Source organism: Macaca fascicularis, chromosome 10 (genome assembly GCF_037993035.2).
Source record: "Macaca fascicularis isolate 582-1 chromosome 10, T2T-MFA8v1.1".
NCBI lineage: Eukaryota > Metazoa > Chordata > Mammalia > Primates > Cercopithecidae > Macaca > Macaca fascicularis.
In genome coordinates, this window is record NC_088384.1 from 104,632,056 (window position 1) to 104,653,509 (window position 21,454).

The window sequence follows — 21,454 nt, forward strand, 5'->3', positions numbered from 1 at the left end:
AGCTAAAAGGCAGGTCCTACCCCTGGGCCTCCCTGCCCCAGCCCCTAGACCCTGATGGCACCTTCTTGGACTCTAAGGGTCCAATTAGAAAATCACTGGTGCAGCTGGCCATGGTGGCTCATGCCTGTAATTCCAGCACTTTAGGAGGCCGAGGTGGGTGGATCACCTGAGGTTAGGAGTTCAACACCAGCCTTGCCAACATGGTGAAAGTCCATCTCTAAATATAAAAAAATTAACTTGGTGTGGTGGTGCACACCTGTAATTCCAGCTACTCTAGAGGCTGAGGCAGGAGAATCGCTTGAACCTGGGAGCTGGAGGTTGCAGTGAGCCGAGATCATGCCACTGCACTCCAGCCTGGGCAACAAGAGCAAAACTCCGTCTCAAAAAAAAGCACTGGTACGGTGGAAAGGGTATGAGTTCCACAGCAAGATACAGTTCCGCCTGGTTCAAACCCCACTTGCCAGCCTCGTGACCTTGGGCAAGACCCTTTACGTATTTGAGCATTAATTTTCCCATAAACTTAGGTTTATGTTTGAATCTGGGTATTTGCTCATCTGTGCGTGTTGGGACACTGTCCTCTCGCCCCTCTTGTTGCCCCTCTTTCCCACCAGGCTCCCTGTCACTGGGGAAGAGAAGAGGAGGCTGCTCTAAAGCAGGTTCTCAGGGAAGACAGAGAGCAGGTGAGACAGACTTTCCCTAGAGGACACGCCCCGATTTGTTCACCTTGTAGTGAATTGTGAAGGGGATTTCTTACTGCATCTCCACCTCCTGTTACACAGTCACCGGAGGGTTCTAATTAACTTAAAGTCATTAATGGCTGGGCACAGTGACTCATGCCTGTAATCTCAGAACTTGAGAGGCCAAGGTGGGCAGATCACTTAAGATCAGAAGTTCAAGACCAGCCTGGCCAACATGGTGAAACCCTGTCTCTACTAAAACTACGAAAATTAGCAGGGCACTGTGGCGTGCACCTGTAATCCCAGCTGCCGGGAGGCAGAGGTTACAATGAGCTGAGATCGTGCCACTGCACTCCAGCCTGGGCAACAGAATGAGACTCCATATCCAAAAAAAGTCATTCATTAAATATAGAAAGGGGGTGGAGAGGACCGACTGAAGACCCCTGGCCTGTTGCTTGTGCAGCATCGTGGAGGAGAGAAAACTCAAGGCAGCCCACAAGACGTGTGCTTTAGTGTCCTCATAAGCAACTCAAAGAGTAATTAATGGTGGTGGGCTAGGTTGGTGGCACATAGGACATTTGTTCATGAAGGTCCTTCCTTCCCTAGGCCAAGTTTAAATACACGCCATGGCTTAGGAGGTGGATATGAGGTTCAGGCTTTGGTGATACTTGCTGGTTTGGTTTTTTGTTTTTGGAGTTTTTTTTAAATATATTACTTCTCCTGAAGCATTAATAACATGTTACGTTTCCAAACTTATCAGTTGAATGATGAGTTGACTATAAAACACCGGGTTGGAGGATGACAACGTGCTACCGGGTGTGCGTGCACGAGTGTGCATCCACACGAACCTGCGGGTGTCTGTTGCCTAGAATATGGTTCCCATGCAATGATCTTGAACACCTGGTTAATGTATTTGCAAAGGCAATACAATCACACAGAGAACACTACTGGCATTTGGAGCTCATTCCCCTTTGATTCAGGGGTGATTTTTCTCTCCATTGGTCTGGAATTGGTGAACTGAAGTGTTGAGACCAGCATCACAGGGATGGTTCTAGTCTCCTGATTTAGGCTGAATGGGGAATATTCTCAGCCCATCCTGTCCAATGATAGAGACTACCAGTTCTTAGACATCATATCCCTCAGAAGCAGGGAATTCTCTCCACCCAGAGACCACTTCCTCTTGAGTTCTTCATGCTCGCTTATGATTTTGAAACCCATATCTTATGACTTTGAGTCTGCGTTGCCCAGTGGTCCTGGCCTCTGACCCGTGGCTTCATCTTATGAGAAACCTAGCCCCCCGTTTTGTACACCTAGGCCCTGCTGGAGACTTAGATAATCTCTTTCCCAACTGCAGGGTCGTTTTGGGCAGCTTTCTCGTGTGGGTTGATGGACAGGTCCATCCCTGGAGACCATAACCACTACCCAAGAAGCGTCTGACCAAGTGGAAGCCAAGTGTGTTAGGGGAAGAAAGTTGCCAACAGCCTTTCTCACTGGCTCCCATTCAGGGCCCCAGGAGTGACTTGACCCACCCCAGTGGCTGGAAGAGAGAAGCTTTTTGGCTAAAAGTTTGAGAAAACTGTTCACACACAGAAGTCCAGAGGAGATTCACGCTCTGGTGAAAATCAGATCATCCAAAGAATTGTGTGTGACCTGCCGTAGAGATGGACAGTAGCCAGGAGACACCACGCAGATCAGCTGGCTCTTTCTGAAAAAGGGAACCCTTTTTCCCAGGAGAATGCAGATCAGCTGGCTCTTTCTGAAAAAGGGAACCCTTGATGGGCTGGGATTCTTAGTGCCTTGGAGTGCTGACTATTTGAATGTGAATCAGGATTTGTTCAGCTGCAAGGAGTAGAGTAAATGAACAGTTGCTTAGTCAGTGCTTCTCAAACTTTCATGTGCATACAACTCACCTGGGTTCCTTGTTAAACAGCAGCTTCTAATCCATTAGGTATGGAATGACGCCTATAATAAGCTCCCAAGTAAAGCCCACGCTTTTGGTCCAGGCACTATGCTTTGAGTAGCAGAGGGGTGTACATTGCAACTAATAGGGAGCTTCCAATTTAATTGGAATCCTCCAGAATTCCAATTTAGTTGGTGTGGGTGTGGTCTGGGAATTGGCCAATTTTAAATCTCCCCAAGTGCTTCTAGTGTGCAGCGAAGGCAAGAACCACTGACTTAAGCAATAGAGACTTTTCCTTACTGCACAGAACAAGAAGTCCAGAAGAAGGCGTTTTCCAGGCTGGTTTGGCAGCACCATGGTGGAATTAAGAGCCAGAATCTTTCTGTCCTTGTGTTCCACCATCCTCATCATGTCTTCAACATTAACGGCTCATGGTCTCAAGATGGCTGCAGAGTTCCAGACATCACATCCACCCACAGGGTAGGAAGAAATGGGAGGACACTTTGCTGTCTCTCTCTTAAGCAGGGATCAAAGTCTTTCATGGAACCCAGCCCCTCCACTCCCACAGCAGACATCCCTTTGTCTTTTTGCCCAGGGTGGGTTATATATACGGTTGCCATATTCAGCAAATAAATGTTCTAAATTTAAATTGAGACAAGCTTATGCTAAACAATTATTCATTGTTTGTCTGAAATCTGAATGTAACTAGGCATGGCTATGCTTCATCTGGCCCTAGTAATATTTAATACATCCACCCATATACCAATCATTGACAAAGGAAACTAGGATGATCACACTTGATTTAGCCTCCAGCCCACTCTCTAACTAACCCATCCTTAGCTGAGCCTGAGTTCCTCTCTCTTTCAGCCAGACCTGGGTCACGTTTGTCTCTGGGCCAATCGCTGGCTACAGGAATGGAATGTGCTGATTGGCTTAGCCTGGGTCACATGCTCCATCCTACAGTCAAATATATAAGGTGGATAAGGGAGAAGGAGTTACCTTCCTTATCCAGGAGAAAGGCTATAACCAGGAGGAGGGTTCACTAACCAGGTATTTTATTTTCTGTATTCTGACACTTTGATATCTGGGACCATGCTGACCCTGGCCTGCCTATCTGAGGGTTAGCCGGTTCCTGATAAAGCATGCTTTTCAAATACAAACCAACCAACCCAGAGCCGATGCTCCAACCCCTCCTCTATTGGACCCTCCTATTCCATTCCCTAGTCACCCCAGGGCCAGGTGCCAGATAGCTAGGGGCAGTCCCTATGCCCCAGGGCCCCCTGAAATTATTCAAACTAGCCAATTCCAAAACCTGCTTACCTCGCCTTCCTTATTCTTCCCTCCAAAGCCACAATCAAGGCTCTTTCCCATATTCACTCCCTCTCCTTCTGCCTCTGCCAATCCCAGCGCTTCCCTGGGTGGTCCCCATGATGTGGTGTGTCCCCTCCTGTCGGGACCTGTAACAAACCCCCCTTTCCTGACCTGTTGGCCTTCCTATACCTTGAATTTTCCATCAATCCATTGTACTTTAAAACAGAGGGGAAGCATTTTTTCAAATAAATGTATTCAAGCACCTACTAGTATGCCAGACATTGCTTCAGTGGTGGGATACAGCCCCATGAACGAAGGCCACACAATGCTCCTGAAACAGACATTCTAGTGAAGTAAGATAAATGAGCACACGCAAAATATGTGTCATGTCAGATAGTGTTGGGTGTTGGCAAGGAGGACAGAGAACGGGCAGGAATCGTTAAGAGGCTGCAATTTCAAATGGAGCAGCCAGGGAGGGCCTTACTGAGAAGGTGACATTTGAAGAGACAGCTGAGGTAGCTGAGGGAGGAAGCCACAAAGACATCTGGCACAGAGCACAGCAAGTGCAAAGGCCCTGGGGTCAGGTGGGATTTTAACTGGCTTCCCCCGGGTGTTGGGTGGAGAAACATGATTGGCACAGACAGTCATCAGCCCTTATCCATGGAGGGATACATTCCAGGACTCCCAGTGGACCCTGAAACCACAGCTAATACAGAACGTGACTGAACACGTTTCTGGTCATGTCTCCTATCCACAAATTTAATGGTTTTTTTCCTTCTTAACTAAGCACTTGTGCCCTGTGTCCATATCTTTTGCAGTTTGAGGTGCAGCGGCAAAACTAGCATGAGTTTCTTTTTCCTTCTCAATATCACGGATAGAAGATTCATTTTTACCGAAGATCTTAGCAACCTCAGCATACCATTTTTATTTCTTTTATTCATTTAAAAACTTTCACCTTTTCATTTAAAGGAAGCCCTTTATGGCTTCACTTTGGCATATCCAAATGGCTGGCATCACTACACTTGTGTTTGGAGCCGTTATTAAGTAAAATAAGGGTAACTTGGACACAGGCACTATGATACTGAAACTATCTGATATCTGGTAACTGGGATAGCTGCCAAGTGACCAACGGGCAGGTGGCGCACGCAGCATGAATTCACTGAACAAAGGGATGATTCACTTCCCAAGTGAATGGAGCGGGACAGAGCTGCATGGTGCAAAATTTTATCATGCTACTCAGAACGGCACTCGGGTTTCACTCCAGCTGCTGCCCACAGAGCTGAAGCCCCAGCTGACCCCGGAGAAACCCGCAGAGGGATCATTAGTGCCTGGAGCGCTCTCAAGGAACCAGCACAAGCACTAGGGCACTGAGGACAGAGTCCGCAGTGCCCCACTTCCTGGCTTTGTCCCACCTGCTTCAGGGCCCCAGACACAGGCTGCAGCTCCCGGACCCCCTTAACTTCACATCAAAGACCCCAGAGCCAGAAAGGCCTTTGAAGGAAAAGCCTTCTGTTAGACCCATTTTTGTGTTTCTTTGTTTTTGACAAATGTGGAAACAGAGGCACAAGGCTCAGAGAATCCAGCTTCTTCCGCTCACATCACAAGCTGCGCCTGCCCAGAGTCGCCATGCCTAGCCTAGGGTTCCTGGTGCAAGACGACACATATAGACACAGAATGGAATTCGAGTTGGATTCACAAGGAGAAGGGTTTCCCCCAAAGCCTGAAGAAGAAAGGGTCAGACCAAATCATGTTTCCACCCAGTATCTTTTGAGTACTCCCTATGTCGGGCACTATTCCACAGCCTGGGGCTACAGTAATGAAGACAGACACGATCCCTTCTCTCAGGAAGCGGAGGTGATGATGCTAGCAAATTAATACACGCAGTCATTTCAAAGAGAAATAAATGCTGAGAACAAAGGGAGGCAACGGGCCAGACAGCAAGGGGGGTAGGGGGCTACGTTAGATGGACAAACAGGGGAGACTGTCCAAGGCCATGGTGAGGAGCTTGGATTACATTCCCATAAAATGAAAATGGGTTAGGGGGCTTAGATGGAGAAGGGACATGACTGGACATAGATTCTAACAGGATCCTTCTGGCTGAGTGTGGGGAGAACAGATTGTCAGGGGGAGGGTGGAAGCAGAGATACCACAGGAGAAGCCACTCTGATTGTCAGGCAGGAACTGTGATGCTTGGACCGGGGTGCCTAGTGCAGATGGTGAAATGCAGTCAGACCCTGTATGTATTCGGGGGACTGGAGGTGGGGTTGAGGCAAAGAGAAGAGGAAGGACACCTGCATTTTAAGCTGAGCCACTAGGCTGATGATTGAGCCCCAGCTCTTCTCTCCTGGGAGCGATAAACATTTGCTACAGGATCTGTGAATCAAATAAGCTTAGTATTAAGCTCAGATTATAACTTTGTATCAGTGACTCTTGATGAAAACCAAGAAAATATCCTGGTGTAAGAAAGTCTGATGAGGACACAGGAGAGCGGCACAAAGAAAACCATGGAAGCCTCAACATAGATGTATATTTTTTCTCACCATTATAAAGATGGAACAACTATGGCACAGAGAGGTTAAGAAACTTGCTCCAGGTCACACAGCCAGAAGGCAGTAAGCCAAGATTTAAACCTAGTGCTATGTTTTTATTTACTTACTTATTTTTATTTTTATTTATTTATTTTTTTTTTTTTTGAGACAAGATCTCACTCTTTCGCCCAGGCTTGAGTGCAGTAGCGTGATCACAGCTCACTGCAGCCTCAACCTCCTGGGCTCAAGCAATCCTCCCACCTCAGCTTCTCAAGTAGCTGGGACTACAGGAATGTACCACCACACCCAGATAATTTTTGTACTTTTTGTAGAGATGAGGGTCTCCCTATGTTGCCCAGGCTACTCTTGAACTCCTGGGCTCAAGTGATCCGCCCACCTCGGCCTTCCAAAGTTCTGGGATTACAGGTGTAAGCCACTGAGTCCAGCCCTAGAGCCATGTTTTTTAATCACTGCACTATTTAACCAGTCTCCAGGCAGAGGATATTGAGTTGCTCCAATTTGAAAGTTTATTTTTCATTGTAATACACAGTGCGACTGGGAATGTCTTTATACATGTATCTTTGCCTCCTTGAGCAAGTGTTTCTGAAGACAAACTCTCTAGGGAGTGGAGACAGTGGTTTTAGAGTCCCTCATGTTCTGTGGAGTCTGTCAGCTTCCACCCAGCAGCCTTCCACTCTCACATCTGTGCCTGAAAGTCCTTTCTACGAATGAGCCAGGGCCCACTGCCCAACAGCTGAACTGGCCTTGGAAGGTGGCCAAGCTCCTTCCAGGAGGTGGGGGGTGGGGAGGGAGGATAAGACTCCTGAACCTCTAAATAGACCCAGGTCAACAAGGCTCATCCCTTAAAGTCCAACACATTATCTCATAGCTGACTACAGCCAACAAGCAGGCGGGCTCTTGAAAAATTTATCATTTGCTATTTTCTGCTCATCCGTGAGGCAGTTCTGACAGTCCTCAGGACCAGAGACTTCTCCACTGAGATAATCCCAGGATTCCATCCAGTTCCAGGACAGAGAACAGCCGTCCATCCTCATTAGGGTCTGGTTAGGAGGATGAAGCCGTACATGCAAGATGAAGGGCTCATTCTGTTTCCTATTTTGGGGGTCGAGTGTACAGGTTTTTACTGAGAATGGGTTTTCCTTTCCCTATGTGAAGTGGTCACTCCTTCCTGTGCTGCCTCTTGGAAGTATCAAAAGCTCAGCGGAACTGGTTTTATGAGCTTACTGGTCAGAAAGTGGTCGAAATCGTCATCAGATTTTCAAATCGATTAGGAAAATCTGTGGGGATGATGTTCAAAGACCTTTAGGCTTTTGTCACCAGGAGGTTAAGAAAGAAGAGAAAAGTCTAGAAGCTGAGACCTTGTTGTGTGGTTTCCTTTGGTCAAGGAGGCCATGGCAGTTGTGGGTCCTGCAAGGGTGTTACTGGCTTAATTCAATTCAGACGACCTTTGACAAGCCTCTTTGGGTGCCAGGGCTCAGCCAGGCACTGGGGCACCCTGATGAGTGTGGTCTCTGACTTGGGGAGCAAATTATCTAGCTCAGGTCCCCAAAAAAATAGCCATCTGCCTACAGTCTCATGATTTTGCAACATCTCTGTGACATCTGGGAAGAAAAGTGATTGCTGAAGCACAGGGCTGCAATGTGAGCCCATTCCTGGGGGTGCCGACTAACTCAGCTATGGGCAAGGGTGTGTCTGCAACTCCCAGGGCCCCCAGGGGAAGCAGGAGTCACTCAGGAGAACAGGACAAAGACCATATGAGGCTCCCAGCTCAGTTCCCCACTTACTTCTGCTTCTGGACAATTTTCCAACCTGAGCCAGGACAGACATGTTCCCTCTTGGATCCAATTTCCATGTAGTTAGGAATGTGGATCAAGGAATTGCAAAGGACTGGGGTTTCCAGGTGCTTTTCTTCTTTCTACAACCCCTTCCTAAGTGATCTTTATTACATAAATAATAAACTGCAATTTTAAAAATTCAAAGAAGACAAAGCAAAAGTAGTTCCTCACTTCCTACCCAGTTTTCACACTCATCACCCCAGACCAGTATCCTACTCAATGTGATGTGTGTCCTGTAAGAATACACACACACACACACACACACACACACACACGGGTTTTGGGGCCAAGGTAAAGAGCAACAGGGTGCTCCCTAGAGGGTGACTCCAGAGAGGGCCTCTCGGAGGAGGTGACATCTGCAGAGCCTGGAGTGAGAGGACAAGCCAGGCAGGTATCTGGGGAAGCGCAGCCTTGGCAGAGGGACCTGCAAGTGCAAAGGCCCCGAGGCAGGAGGGTTTTCAAGGGGCTGGGGGAGCAGCACAGGGGCCCATGTGACTGGAGCAGAGGAGTGAAGTGGGGAATGGCAGGGGCAGAGGTTGAAGAAAGGATGAGGGGCCAGGCCATGGAGGGCCTTGCAGGCCATGGGGAAGACTTTGGCTTTTATTCTGTGTGAGAGGGTGGGTCCCTAGAGGACTCTGATGAGGTGACCTAATAGGATGAAAGGCCCACCCTGGCTCTGAATGAAGAACACAAGGCAGTGGCTGGGGGCGGAGCCAGGAACCCAACTAGGAGACTTGGACACTAGCCTAGGCAAGAGATGACAATGGTGAGATACAGTCAAGTCCAGATCCTGGCTTGACTGACCCCAGCTTTGTTCTTCTCCCTGCCCCACCCTCCCTCCCTCTACCTTCCCAAAGAGTTCCTGACCTCACATACTCTAGCTATATCTATCATTTAAAAACATAGCCATGCTAGTCATCTGTCACACCCTGTGCTCCTGTGTCACCTGAGTCAGGTGTCCCAGGAATAGATCTGGAGGGGGTGCTGTGGGCATCTGCTACTCAGACTTCTCTTGGGTAGAAGTCTCTAGACTGGCAAATTAGGCCTAAACATTCAAAGTATCTGGGAAATGGCAAGTCCCCCAAAAACAGTGGTGGTTTGGACCTGGTCCTTTACAATGCTGAGTGAACTCACCATTTCCAAAAATGAGTGGCTACGAGCAGTGACGCTAGAGCAGATGAGATAATATTACATGCCATATGATAAAGGCCCTCTTTTACATTATGTATTTATTTCAATATATATTACTAGGTTTTGCCACCCAATGACAAAAACCACAATGACTTTTGCACCAATCTTATTTAAAAAAAAATAGAGGCCGGGCACGGTGGCTCACACCTGTAATCCCAGCACTTTGGGAGGCCGAGGCGGGCGGATCACGAGGTCAGGAGATCGAGACCATCCTGGCTAACACGGTGAAACCCCATCTGTACTAAAAATACAAAAAATTAGCCGGGCATGGTGGTGGGCGCCTGTAGTTCCAGCTACTCAGGAGGCTGAAGCAGGAGAATGGTGTGAACCCGGGAGGCGGAGCTTGCAGTGAGCTGAGATCGCACCACTGCACTCCAGCCTGGGGGACGGAGTGAGACTCCGTCTCGGAGAAAAAAAAAGAAAACAAGGATATGAGATCCATGATGACTCAGCCATAATTCAATGGGCCGAAGTTGAACTTAGAAGAGCAAGTCCATTTCAAGAGAAATATTCCATAGTCGTACAGGGTGTGCCCTGAGATGGCCCGAACAGCACTCATGAGGGGGTGTGCAAATGGAAGACATTGAGAAACGGGGAGTTCCTGCCAAGCTGGGTGGTTTGGGCCTGGGTATTTAATTTCCTTTGGTCAAGGCAAGCAGAGGATCTTCCAGCCCATTGGAGTCACAGAAAGAGGTGTCAGGGTGACCTTACCCCCGGCCCAGAGCTGGTGGGAAGGTTTAGTCATGGAAAGAAACTGGATCTGTTTTTCTCCACATGTCCCCAGGGTTAATATGGAGAAAACAAGTTTTGGTTGGCTGACCCAGCTTCGCTTAAAATATTTAAAACTGGCTTCTTTTGCCCTTCACAGCAATATCTCCCAGGTTCTTACCTCCCATCTGAGCTGTCTGTCTGCATTAGGGCTGAGCTGCCAAAGGAGTGTAGATCCTGTTTTTGTGTAAAAGATGCTGATTTATAGAACCTCTTTATTATGGCTGTTTTAATGAAGCAGGTTACTGTCCCCAAGGGGAGGCTTAACATGTAATGCCACTGATGCATTGATGCTGCTGTCACTTAAAAGAATTGTTAAAATTGTACTTTAATAGCGAGTTGATATAAATCTTCAATGGCTTATTTGGACAGGGGTGAATGCACCCAACAAGTAGATGCGTAAGGGAGCTACAGACACAAGCTCCCCCCCAGCGAACTGCCTCTGAAATTAGTGCCATGGAAACATAAGCACTCAAGACAGTGGTTTTATGCCTGGTAAAAATAAGACACCATTCTGGGCAGGCGCAGTGGCTCACATCGGTAATCCCAGCACTTGGGGAGGCCGAGGCGGGCGGATCACGAGGTCAGGAGATCGAGAGAGCACTTTGGGAGGCTGAGGCAGGAGAATTGCCTGAACTCAGGAGACGGAGGTTACAGTGAGCCAAGATCATGCCACTGCCCTCCAGCCTGGCAACAGAGCGAGACTCCGTCTCAGAAAAAAAAAAGACACCATTCCGCAGTCGGCTTCTTTTTGCCAACACAGCATTCAGGGCTGCTGACTACAGCAGGTGAATTATGCACCAGGTGGCAGCTTCCCCTGCATTCACGCAGAAGAGTCTGGCAGGTCGGGTAGGCTGCCAGGCTTTGCTCCTTTTGCTTCTAAGGCAGAATCTGCAGCCCAGAGAAGACAAGTTCTCATCACCAGCTGCCTCATCCTGGTTTGAGAAGAGCAGGCAAAGCGTTGATTCTGCTTGGACTGCCCTGGTTTCATTCTTTCAACAAATATTTTTACCTCCTACGTGCCAGGCACTATACTTGACCAAGATACCAAAGGGCTTTTGGTATAGAAATAACATGAACTGAAATACCGCGTGGCTGCAGGCTGCTCCCTGGGAGATGGAGGGGTAGAGTGGAAATGGTGAGGTGGCTCTGGCTGGTTTGTGTGACTGCTGCCACCTCCAGCCAGTTTCTGATTTTTAGCTCACTTTTAGTGAGCTCACATGGCTCTTCCAGAGGATGAAGTGTGGTTCTAAGCCATCTTTTCTTCCCTTTTTTTTTTTTTTTAAGACTATCTCACTCACTTTGTCACCCAGGCTGGAGTGCAATGGCATGGCATGATCTTGGCTCTTTGCAACCTCCACCTCCCGGGTTCAAGTGATTCTCCTGCCTCAGCCTCCCCAGTAGCTGGGATTACAGGCGTGTGCCATCACACTCGGCTACTTTTTGTATTTTTAGTAGAGATGGGGTTTCACCATGTTGGTCAGGCTGGTCTTGAACTTCTAACCCCAGGTGATCCACCCACCTCGGCCTCCCAAAGTGCTGGGATTACAAGCATGAGACACCATGCCCAGCCCTAAGCCATCTGGTTAAAACATATTATTTAATCTTTACAACTCCACGTGGTGCATAGTATTACTCCATTTCATAGACAAGGAAACTGAGTCATGTAAAGAAATTCAACCCAATGAATAAATGAAACAGCCAGAATTTGAACCATAGTTTGTTGAACTTCACAGTCTCTGTTTTAATCACTCTGCCATCCTTTCCTCCAGGGAGCTGCCGTGGCTAAAAGCCAGATAACCAGCCCTAAAATTCAATATTTGGAACTTGGCAGGGCGTTTCCAGTCCTGGATGACAGAAACAAGACAGGAGCTGGTTGCTAAGCAACCTACTTGTTGGCAGTGCTGACTCCTGGGAGTGGAGCGGGGTCAATAGTGGACCCAGGTTATCATGGGATCAAGATCTGACCAATCAGAGCGTCCCATTTCCCTAGCTGTGGTGATTGGCTCTCAGGGTTGCGCATGTGAACCAAGTCACTCCAAAAGCAGCTGGACCAAGGACTTTTCATCTCTGTTGGGAAAGAGGTGCCTGCCTCTGCTGGGGTGGCTGAGCTGGGATATTAATCCAGAGCTGCTGAGAGATTGTCCCTGTTGCTCCCAGGGGAAAATCTGCCTTAGCATAAAGCCACCATGGAGATAATATGAGAGTTCAGAAAATAGTGTCAGCATCAGGATTGAGCTGAGCTTTCTATGAGCCAGTAAGTTCCCTTTCAGCAAGTTGGGCCTCCTACCACTTGTAGTTACAAGTAACCTCTAGCTACTGTAGAGCAAAGACTAGTGCCCCATTTGACAGGTGATACAACTAAGGCTCCAAGCAGAAGACAGGAAAAGGGGAGGAACCAATATTAATCACCTAGTACTTGCCATTCACTGTCTATATTGCTTTATTTAATGTGACTAAGCTGAGTTGCAAGCTTTAGTGTGACACTGACTGTTATGGTTAATTTTATGTGTCAACTTGACTGGGCCAAAGGATGCCCAGATGTCTAATATGATTTCTGGGTGTGTCTGTGAGGGTGCTTCTCGGAAGGATGAGCATTTGAATCTGCACACTGAGAAAAGCGGGTGGGCCTCCGCAGTACTGGGAGGCATTCTCCAATCCCTCAAGGGCCTGAATAGAACAAAAAGGCAGAGGAGGGCTGGGCGTGGTAGCTCATGCCTGCAATCCCAGCACTTTAGGAGGCCAAGGTGGGAGGATCACTTGAGTCCAGGAGTTCAAAATCAGCCTGGGCAACGTGGTGAGACACCCCTCTCCACAAAAAATTAAAAATAAATTAGCCAGGCATGGTGTCACATACCTATAGTTCCAGCTACTCAGGAGGTTGAGGTAGGCGGATCACTTGAGCCCAGGAGTTCAAGGCTGTAGTGAGCTATGATCTTGCCACTGCACTTCAGCTGGGGTGACAGAGCAAAACCCTAGAAGAAAGAAAGAGAAATAGAGGAAGGGAAGGAAGAAGGGAGGGAGGGAAGAAGGAAGGAAGGAAGGAAGGAAGGAAGGAAGGAAGGAAGGAAGGAAGGAAGGAAGGAAGGAAGGAAGGAAGGAAGGAAGGAAGGGAGGGAGGGAGGGAGGGAGGGAGGGAGGGAGGGAGGGAGGGAGGGAAGGAGGCCCAAGGTCTGAAAGCCAATGCTTCCAAGGTAACCCTTTTCCCTTGACCCTTGCTCCTGCTCCCACAGTGTAGGAAGTTGACATTTATTCTGCTGACATATCTGTGTTTGAGCCTCCAGACAAACTTCGTATCTGCAACTGCGACAGGTCTGTCCCAGGCAGGATCCCAGCAGGAGGCAGATGGCAGATCTGCAGAGGGAAACTGAGGAGTGTATAATGGAGGGAGTGTTTACAAAGAGATACCAGGTTAAAGGACCCTAAAGGAGATGGTGACGGCCCCCAGGACTAGCCTCAGAGGGAAGGAAGCCATTAGGACCTCAGGCCTGAAGCCACCAGGGAAGATGATGAAACCAGCAAGTGCTGCATTTGCAGGAGAGGATCCACCGCCCGGCATGAGCAAGGCCTGGGGAAGAGAAACAGCTCTGCCAGCCTCTGCACTGCAAGCCTTTTGTCGAACATATGTTTAAATAAATAAAAGAAAAAGCAGCAGTTTTTAATTTTGATGCAACCCAATTCATCTTTTTTGATGACTGGTGCTATTTACGTCCTATCTAAGGAATGCTTGTGTTCCCTTCTAGAAGTTTTAGAGTTTCAGCTTCTATGTTTAAGTCTGCGATCTATTTAAAGTTAATTTTTGTATGGCATGAGTTAGAGGTTGAAGTTCATTTTTTACCTTTTTTGAATATTCATTTACTTCTGAACCGTTTGTTGAAAAGACTTGCTTTTCCCAACTGAATTACCTTGTACCTCTGTTGAACATCGCTTGAATATATACAAACGCCTTCACCCTACCCCAGCCCTGGGGAAGCCCTGCTGTCATCCAGGCTCCTGGGTCTGGGTTTGAGGCCCCCTTGGGGCTCTCACCCTAGCCCTGTGGTGTGGCCATCTCAGCATAATGCCCCAGCCTCTCACCCTGCCACCCTCCCAGCATCACCGTCGCACCTCTCCCTTCTGTGGACCTGGCCCAGTGGCTGCCAGGTGGGTTCTGGGCACTGGCTCCTGGTCTAGGCATTTGCTCCATGGGTGACTATGGACAAGGGGGTGCCCCCTCCCTGGGCCTCAGTCTCCCCATCTTTACAACTTGAGACCTGATCAGGTTAAGGCCCTTCCAGCACAAATGTTCCATGAGTCTGAGTCCACAAAGAGAATCCAAGAAAGTTCCATGGAACTTAACCAGGGGCAGCCACCTCCCTCTGCCTGGAGCTCCTGATGAGGCCCAGGTCTGTAGGGCACCATTTTCGGGCCAAGACAGTGGGGATAGAACAGCTGGCCCCACTGAGAAGAGGAGGGATGTGTGCGCGGGGTGGGGGGCATATACACATGGACACACATTTGTGTGTGCACAGCTGCATGTACATTCTGCGATTGGGGAGGATGCTGATGCATGAGTACTATGCACAGGTGTGGCGCAGCACGGTGTGGTCTCTGGGGGCTTGGCCTGTTTGTACACATGTGAATGTTCATCTCCGTGTGCAGTGCCTGGGCCAGGTATCCATGCAGGTGCATGCATGTGGGTGCACGTGTGCATAAGTGGGAGCCTGTGGATGTGCACTGGGACTGTGTGGTTGCGGCTCACATTTATTTCATGCCTGTTGCTTGCCAGCCATTCTTCTAAGCACTTTCCATGCATTAACTCACGCATGCCCCATGACGGCTTTATTTGAGATTATTTTTTAGATTGGAGGAAACAGACTCAGAAGGGTTAAACCATGTGACCCAAATCACAGGTTCAGACGTGGTGAAGCTAGGGTTGGACCCAGGCTGGCTGTCTGGTCTCAGAATCAGTGATGTGACCCGTGTCAGGAAAGGCTCTGCGTGTGTGCATACGCTCCAGTCTCCGCCACCGTGGTCACATTGCCTCCTCCTCTGTCTTATTGTCTTCCCTCTAATAAGGACCTGTGACAGTATTTAAGGCCCACTCAAAATAATCCAGAATCATTTCCTCATCTCAAGATCCTTAGCTTAGCCACATCTGCAAAGATCTCTTTTCCAAATAAGTGGGCACCACAGGTTCCAGGTATTTGATGTGGACATCTTTCCTGGTGGCTGTTCTGTGGCCTGTCACAGACACGTGACCACAATGGGCCAGTGGGAGCCTGCCCTGGGGCTTCTGCCGATCTGTTGGGAAAGAGACATTCTCTATGCCCGAGGGCTGCTGAGCTGGGGGATGGAAGCCGGGAGCTGCCTGCAGTCATCATGGTCCCCCATGGAGACTACCTACTTGGGAGTGAAGCCAACACAGAGGACAGGAGAGCCCCGAGATGGAGACGGACTGCGTCATGGCCAGATTGTTGGAGCCCTGGAACCAGCTGGGTCAGAAGCCCAATATGCCTGACTTCATTACATGGGCTTGGAGGTTTTCTTGTTGCACTTATTTCTGTTTGAACTGAGCTTCTGTCCCTTGCGACCAGAGGAATCTTGACTAAGAGAGCTCGGAGTTATTCCTGGGGTCACCTAAATGATGGGAACAGGCAGACCCATGGAAGAAACTGCTGCTTCACAAAGGCTGTATCCTGCCTATCTGGGGACCAGAGGTGGCTGAGCAGTTTCTCCAGGAGGGGCAGGGCTGTGCTGAATCCCACCTCCCACCTCCAGGATGGCCTCGGGCTCAGGTCATGATGGGGAGTCTCAGTGCCCGGCTCTCAGCCCCTCTTCCCAATCATCATGCAGGGTCTGACCAATGAACTCAGCTGGCCCCAGTCAGATGTGTCTGTAATTGGTGGTGGCTCCCTGGAGAGGGCAGGAGTCAGATGAGGGAAGGAAGAGGTATGCAAAGCACATACCATGCTTGAAAAAATGGAATATGAGGGCGTGGTGGTGCACACTGCAGTCCCAGCTACATGGGAGGCTGAGGTGGGAGGATTGCTTGAGCCTGGGAGGCCAAGGCTTCAGTGAGCCATGGTTGTGCCATTGCACTCCAACCTGGGCAACAGAGACCCTGTCTAAAAAAAAATTGAATATGAGTCATTTGTCCAATGTCCATCCCCCTCCCCTCCCCTCCCCTTCCCTGACCTGGATGTTCCTAAAGGCAGGGTGGGTGCACCTGCCATTCACCCCCTCTAGGGGTGTGGTCTCCCAGAATCCATCTCAGATCCTATCCCTCCTCTGCTCAAGCCCTGCAGTGGCTCCCAACTCACTCAGAACAAAAGCCAAAGTCAGGGGCCAGGCACGGTGGCTCACGCCTGTAATCCCAGCACTTTGGGAGGCTGAGGTGGGTAGATCACCTGAGGTCAGGAGTTCGAGACCAGCCTGGCCAACATACTAACCCTAACAATACAAAAAAATTAGCTAGGTGGAGGCTGAGGCAGGAGAATCACTTGAACCCGGGAGGCAGAGGTTTCAGTGAGCCAAAGTTGCGCCATTGCACTCCAGCCTGGGCGACAAGAGTGAAACTCCGTCTTAAAAAAAAAAAAAGCCAAAGTCCTCACAATGGCCCATGAGGCCTTAATCCACTGGTCTCACCCCACTGCCCTATCAACTTTCACCTCAGGGTCTTTGCACTTCCTTCCATCTTATAGGAATTCTCTACCCTAAGACATCCACATGACTCACCTCCTCTCATTTTTATTCAAATGTCACCTTGTTAGTGAGGCCCTCCCGAGCCGCCCCATCCACACTGCACACCCCATCCTCTCTCCTCCTGCTCTCTTTTTCTCCATAGCTCTGTCAGTCACTATTATTATATAACTAATATGTGCATTGATTTTTTTGTTTATATCCCCAAACTAGTGCCTCTCAGTACCATGAGGGCAGGGACCTTGGTCCACTTTCTCCTATGTTCATAATGATAATTTTCTAAATGGGAAATGAATGAATGAGCTCTGCCTTCTGGGCCCAGTGCCCGGATTGCCCCTTGGGGAGCCTTTGTCCTTCACTCTCAGTTCATGTGCAGCTCCATTCAAGGACAAGATCTAGCCCTGGCAATTGGCATATTTGAGACCAGTGGGTACAGCTGGGCAGGCTGTGCCCTGCACAAGGAACTGAAACCCTTCACACCAAGCCTTGTGTCCTGGCACAGGGCTGTTTCTCCTGAGAGGAAGGGGCACCCTTTTTCTAACTCACACCGAGGCACTCAGGGATAGCCCTGACCATGAACAAATCCCATCACCTTGACTGCGGAGTTTGAATCAGGGACAGACACGTGGCCAGGCTGGCACACGCAGGGATGTTCAATCAGGTGAATCCTGTGAAGTCCTCAGGGGCCACCAGGAAGAGAAGGTCTTTCTTCTAGGGTTGTTGTGCTGGTCGGTGGCATCCCCGACCAGCAAGGAAAGAGGCGGGAGCGCCACTGCATGGCTGGAAGAAACTAACTGGGTCTCTGGATCCAGCCCTGAGACTGGAACCATTTCTGGGCCCTTTTTTTTTTAAAACAGTCTTGCTCTGTCACCCAGGCTGGAGTGTAGTGGTGCGATCTCGGCTTACTGCAACCTCTGCCTCCTGGGTTCAAGCAATTCTCCTGCCTTAGCCTCCTGAGTAGCTGGGATTATAGGTGCCCACCATCACACCCGGCTAAATTTTGTATGTCTAGTAGAGATGGGGTTTCACCATGTTGGCCAGGCTGGTCTCGAACTCCTGATCTCAAGATCCGCCCGCCTTGGCCTCAAAAAGTGCCGGGATGACAGGGGTGAGCCACCAGGCCGGGCCGGGACTTTCAGTTCTACGAGCCCATCCACTCCATTTTTGTCTAAGTCTGCTGGGGTTTAGTTTCCGTCACGAACAACCACTGGATCCTTGTCTGACCCAGGAGGTGAAGTAATGACACCTTGCAGTGTAGCCCTGTAGCTAAATTAGACCCTGCTCTTGAAAAGTACTGTGTCCTTTTTCAACTCTTGAGGCATATGAAGGGCTGCTGGGGATGCTGGCAGCCTCTGACTTCATCATCTCCTTCCTCTGCCCAGGGCTGCTCCTCACAGGAGTCTGTTCGCCTCCCCAGTGCAGCCTCCGCCCCCTCCTCAAAGAAGGTTTCAGCGCTCACAGCTCCTCTCTCTCAGCTGAGTGATTTTCTCCCTTCCTATTTTGTCATCTTGAAAGATGGCAAATTGGAGCGCTTAATTTTCCTCCTCCAACCCAATTAATATGAAAGTGCACAGCGCTGATGTGCGGAAGCGAAAAGCAAGTCATTTATATCAATTAGCAAAAATGAGCTTTGTGCAAACTTGCAATGAAGAATGATCTCAGAGACAGGAAGCCCAGGAGGGAAGCCTGGGAGGGACCCCCTGGGGCCTCCTGAAGGAAGCGATGCTTTGGGCACACTATCAGGATTGCATTTTGTCCCCTCTCCCTCCTACAAGGTCCCTGGAATCAAGAGACTTACCAGGCAAAGCCATGCTTCACTGTTCTCAAATTTCAACACAGACTCCCCACAGCAACCTCCAATGCCAAGTCTATCTCCAACGTGTGTCCTGAGTCCGCCCACATTTCCCTACTGCCACTGCCTCCCTGAGTGGAGTCCCATCATCCATCATGGCCCCCTGGGTAATGATAACAGCGCCTCTCTGTCTCCAGGCTTCCACTCTGGCCCCCTTCACCCCACACTCGCATTCATGCAATGCACACTGCAGTCAGATTGAGCTTTTTTTTTCTTAATCTTCCTTTATGTACGTACAAATGTATGTATGTACTTAGTTTTGAGACAGAGTCTCGCTCTGTTGCCTAGGCTGGAGTGTAGTGGTGCAATCTCAGTTCACTGCAACCTCTGTCTCCTGGGTTCATGCAATTCTCCTGCCTCAGCCTCCCAAGTAGCTGGTACTACAGACGCCTGCCACCACGCCTGGCTAATGTTCATTATTTTTAGTAGAGATGGGGTTTTGCTATGTTGACCAGTCTGGTCTCAAACTCCTGACCTCAAGTGATCCTCCCACGTCAGCCTCCCAAAGTGCTGGGATTATAGGTACCAGCCACCATGCCCAGCCAGATTGAGCTTTTAAAATGCAAATCAAATCATGTCACCCTCAGGTGCTGAAACTATTGCTGTTAGAATAAAATCTAAACTCCTCATCATGGCCTTCAGCGCCCCACGTGGCCTGGATTCTACTGACCTCCCAGCCTCTCCTCTGGCTCCCTCCATTGCAACGACATGGGCCTCCTTGCTGTTCCTTCACCTTGCCTTGCTCATTCCTGCCCTAGGCCCTTTGCACATGCTGTTTGCCACATCTTTTCCTGGCTGCTCAATTTTATCTTTCTTGCCTTGACTCAAACGTGACTCCCCCACTCAGGGGAATGTCACTGTCCTCGGCTGCCATGTATCCCCTTCACATGCCTTCAATCCACAGATACCTGGTAAACACCTTTTGTGTTCCAGCCACAGTTAAGGCCCTAGGGATATGGCAGCAAACAAGATGGACAAAAATCCTGTTTCATGGAGTTATATCCTGGTCCAGATGGTGGGAGAAGTGTACAAAAACTGCCAGCTGGGTAAAGAAGACAAAAAAAGATGCCAAACAATGAAAAGTGCTAAGAGGAAAATGAAGAAGGGAAGGGAGGCAAAGCTGTACTTGGAAATCAGGTGGTCAGGGTGGGCTTCACAGAGGAGGTGACACACGAATGACGACCTTAGAGAGAGGAAGGACTCCGTGCAGGTGTCAGGGAGAAGAGTGCTCCAGGCAGAGGGAAAAGCAGGTGCAAAGGCCCTGGGGCTAGCCTATGCCTGTTGTATTTGAGAAGCCTGGAGGAGGCCACTGTGGCTGGGGCAGAGTGAGTAGGGGAGGGGAGATGAGGTGGAGACCAGGGGGTGGAGGCTATGGGTGGACTCTGGCTTTTGCTTTGAGTGAGGTGGGAGCTGAGGGAAGGTCTGGAGAAGAAGATGTTTCAAGAGAATCCCTCTGTAAGGACATCAACCATCAGGGCCCAGGCAAGCACTGGTTCAGGAGCAATGATGACTATGGAGGAGGGTTGCCGAAAGAGGGCCATGTTTCTTATCTTTGATTCTGAATGACTCTTGAGAATCATACAGTGGAGAAAAAGAGGAGAGGTTTTGACTCTCCCTGGGGGCTCCAAAGGGCTCTCTTGGGGTCTCTGCTTACATTTTTTCATTCATTCACTTCAGATCTAGCGGAGATTTTGGAGACAGATAAAGCTGGGTTCAATGACCAGTTCCACCACTTCCTAGCTGGGTGACTTTGACCAAATACCTTAACTTCTCTGGGCTTAGGTTGTCTCAGATGAACAATGGGAGTCAAACAGTACCACTTCCTTCTTCCTTTTATCCTGCTTCCTTCCTTCTTCTCCTTCTCCTTCCTTCCCCCTTTCTCTTTCTTTCTTCCTTGCTTCTTCCTTTTTTCTTCTTCCTTCTTCCACATTCTTTCCTTCCACCTTCCTTCCTTCTTCCTTCTGCCTTCCTTCCTTCTTCCTTCCTTCCTCTTTCCTTCCACCTTCCTTCCTTCCTCTTTCCTTTCCTTCCTTCCTTCCTTTCCTTCTTTCCTGCCTTCCTTTTCTGTCATTAAACTGTTAAGTTCTATGAGGACCGTGACTTGGATCTATGATGCTTACTGCCCTATTTCCAGGGCCCAAGACCTTGCTTGGCACAGAGTGGGTGCTCCATAAATGTCCATCAAATGGGTGAATCCCCTCGAGTCCTGAGCAGACGGAAAACATCTTGTCAGGGTCAGGGTTGGTTGGAGACTGGAGTAAATGCCAAATTCCAGAAATGCAGATCCAAGCAGGGAGGATAGATGTGTCTGCCGAGAACCGAATCACCCAGCAGAAAGTGACACGCGTCCCAGGCCTTGTTCTCAATTCCAAGAGGGCAAACAAATATGCGTTCATGAAATGTTTGATGTCTGCTCCAGCTCATGTGTAAGCTGTAGGTCAAATTTATGGGCCAGAGAGAGTCGTATTGCAAAGCACTGTGTGTACACGTGTTATCGCACTGGGGCCACTTGTGTAATCAATATGCGCTATTCAGTCTCAAGGCGTATGTTCATTGTTTTAACTGTTGATGGAGGGGTAGCTCGGAGACTCTGTGCCGGGAGATCAGCAGAGCCTGGAGCCTCGGGGAGACTCCCTGGGGGAAGAGGGACAGCCGTGTAGCAGAGTGACAATGAAGGCTTCTGATTTAAT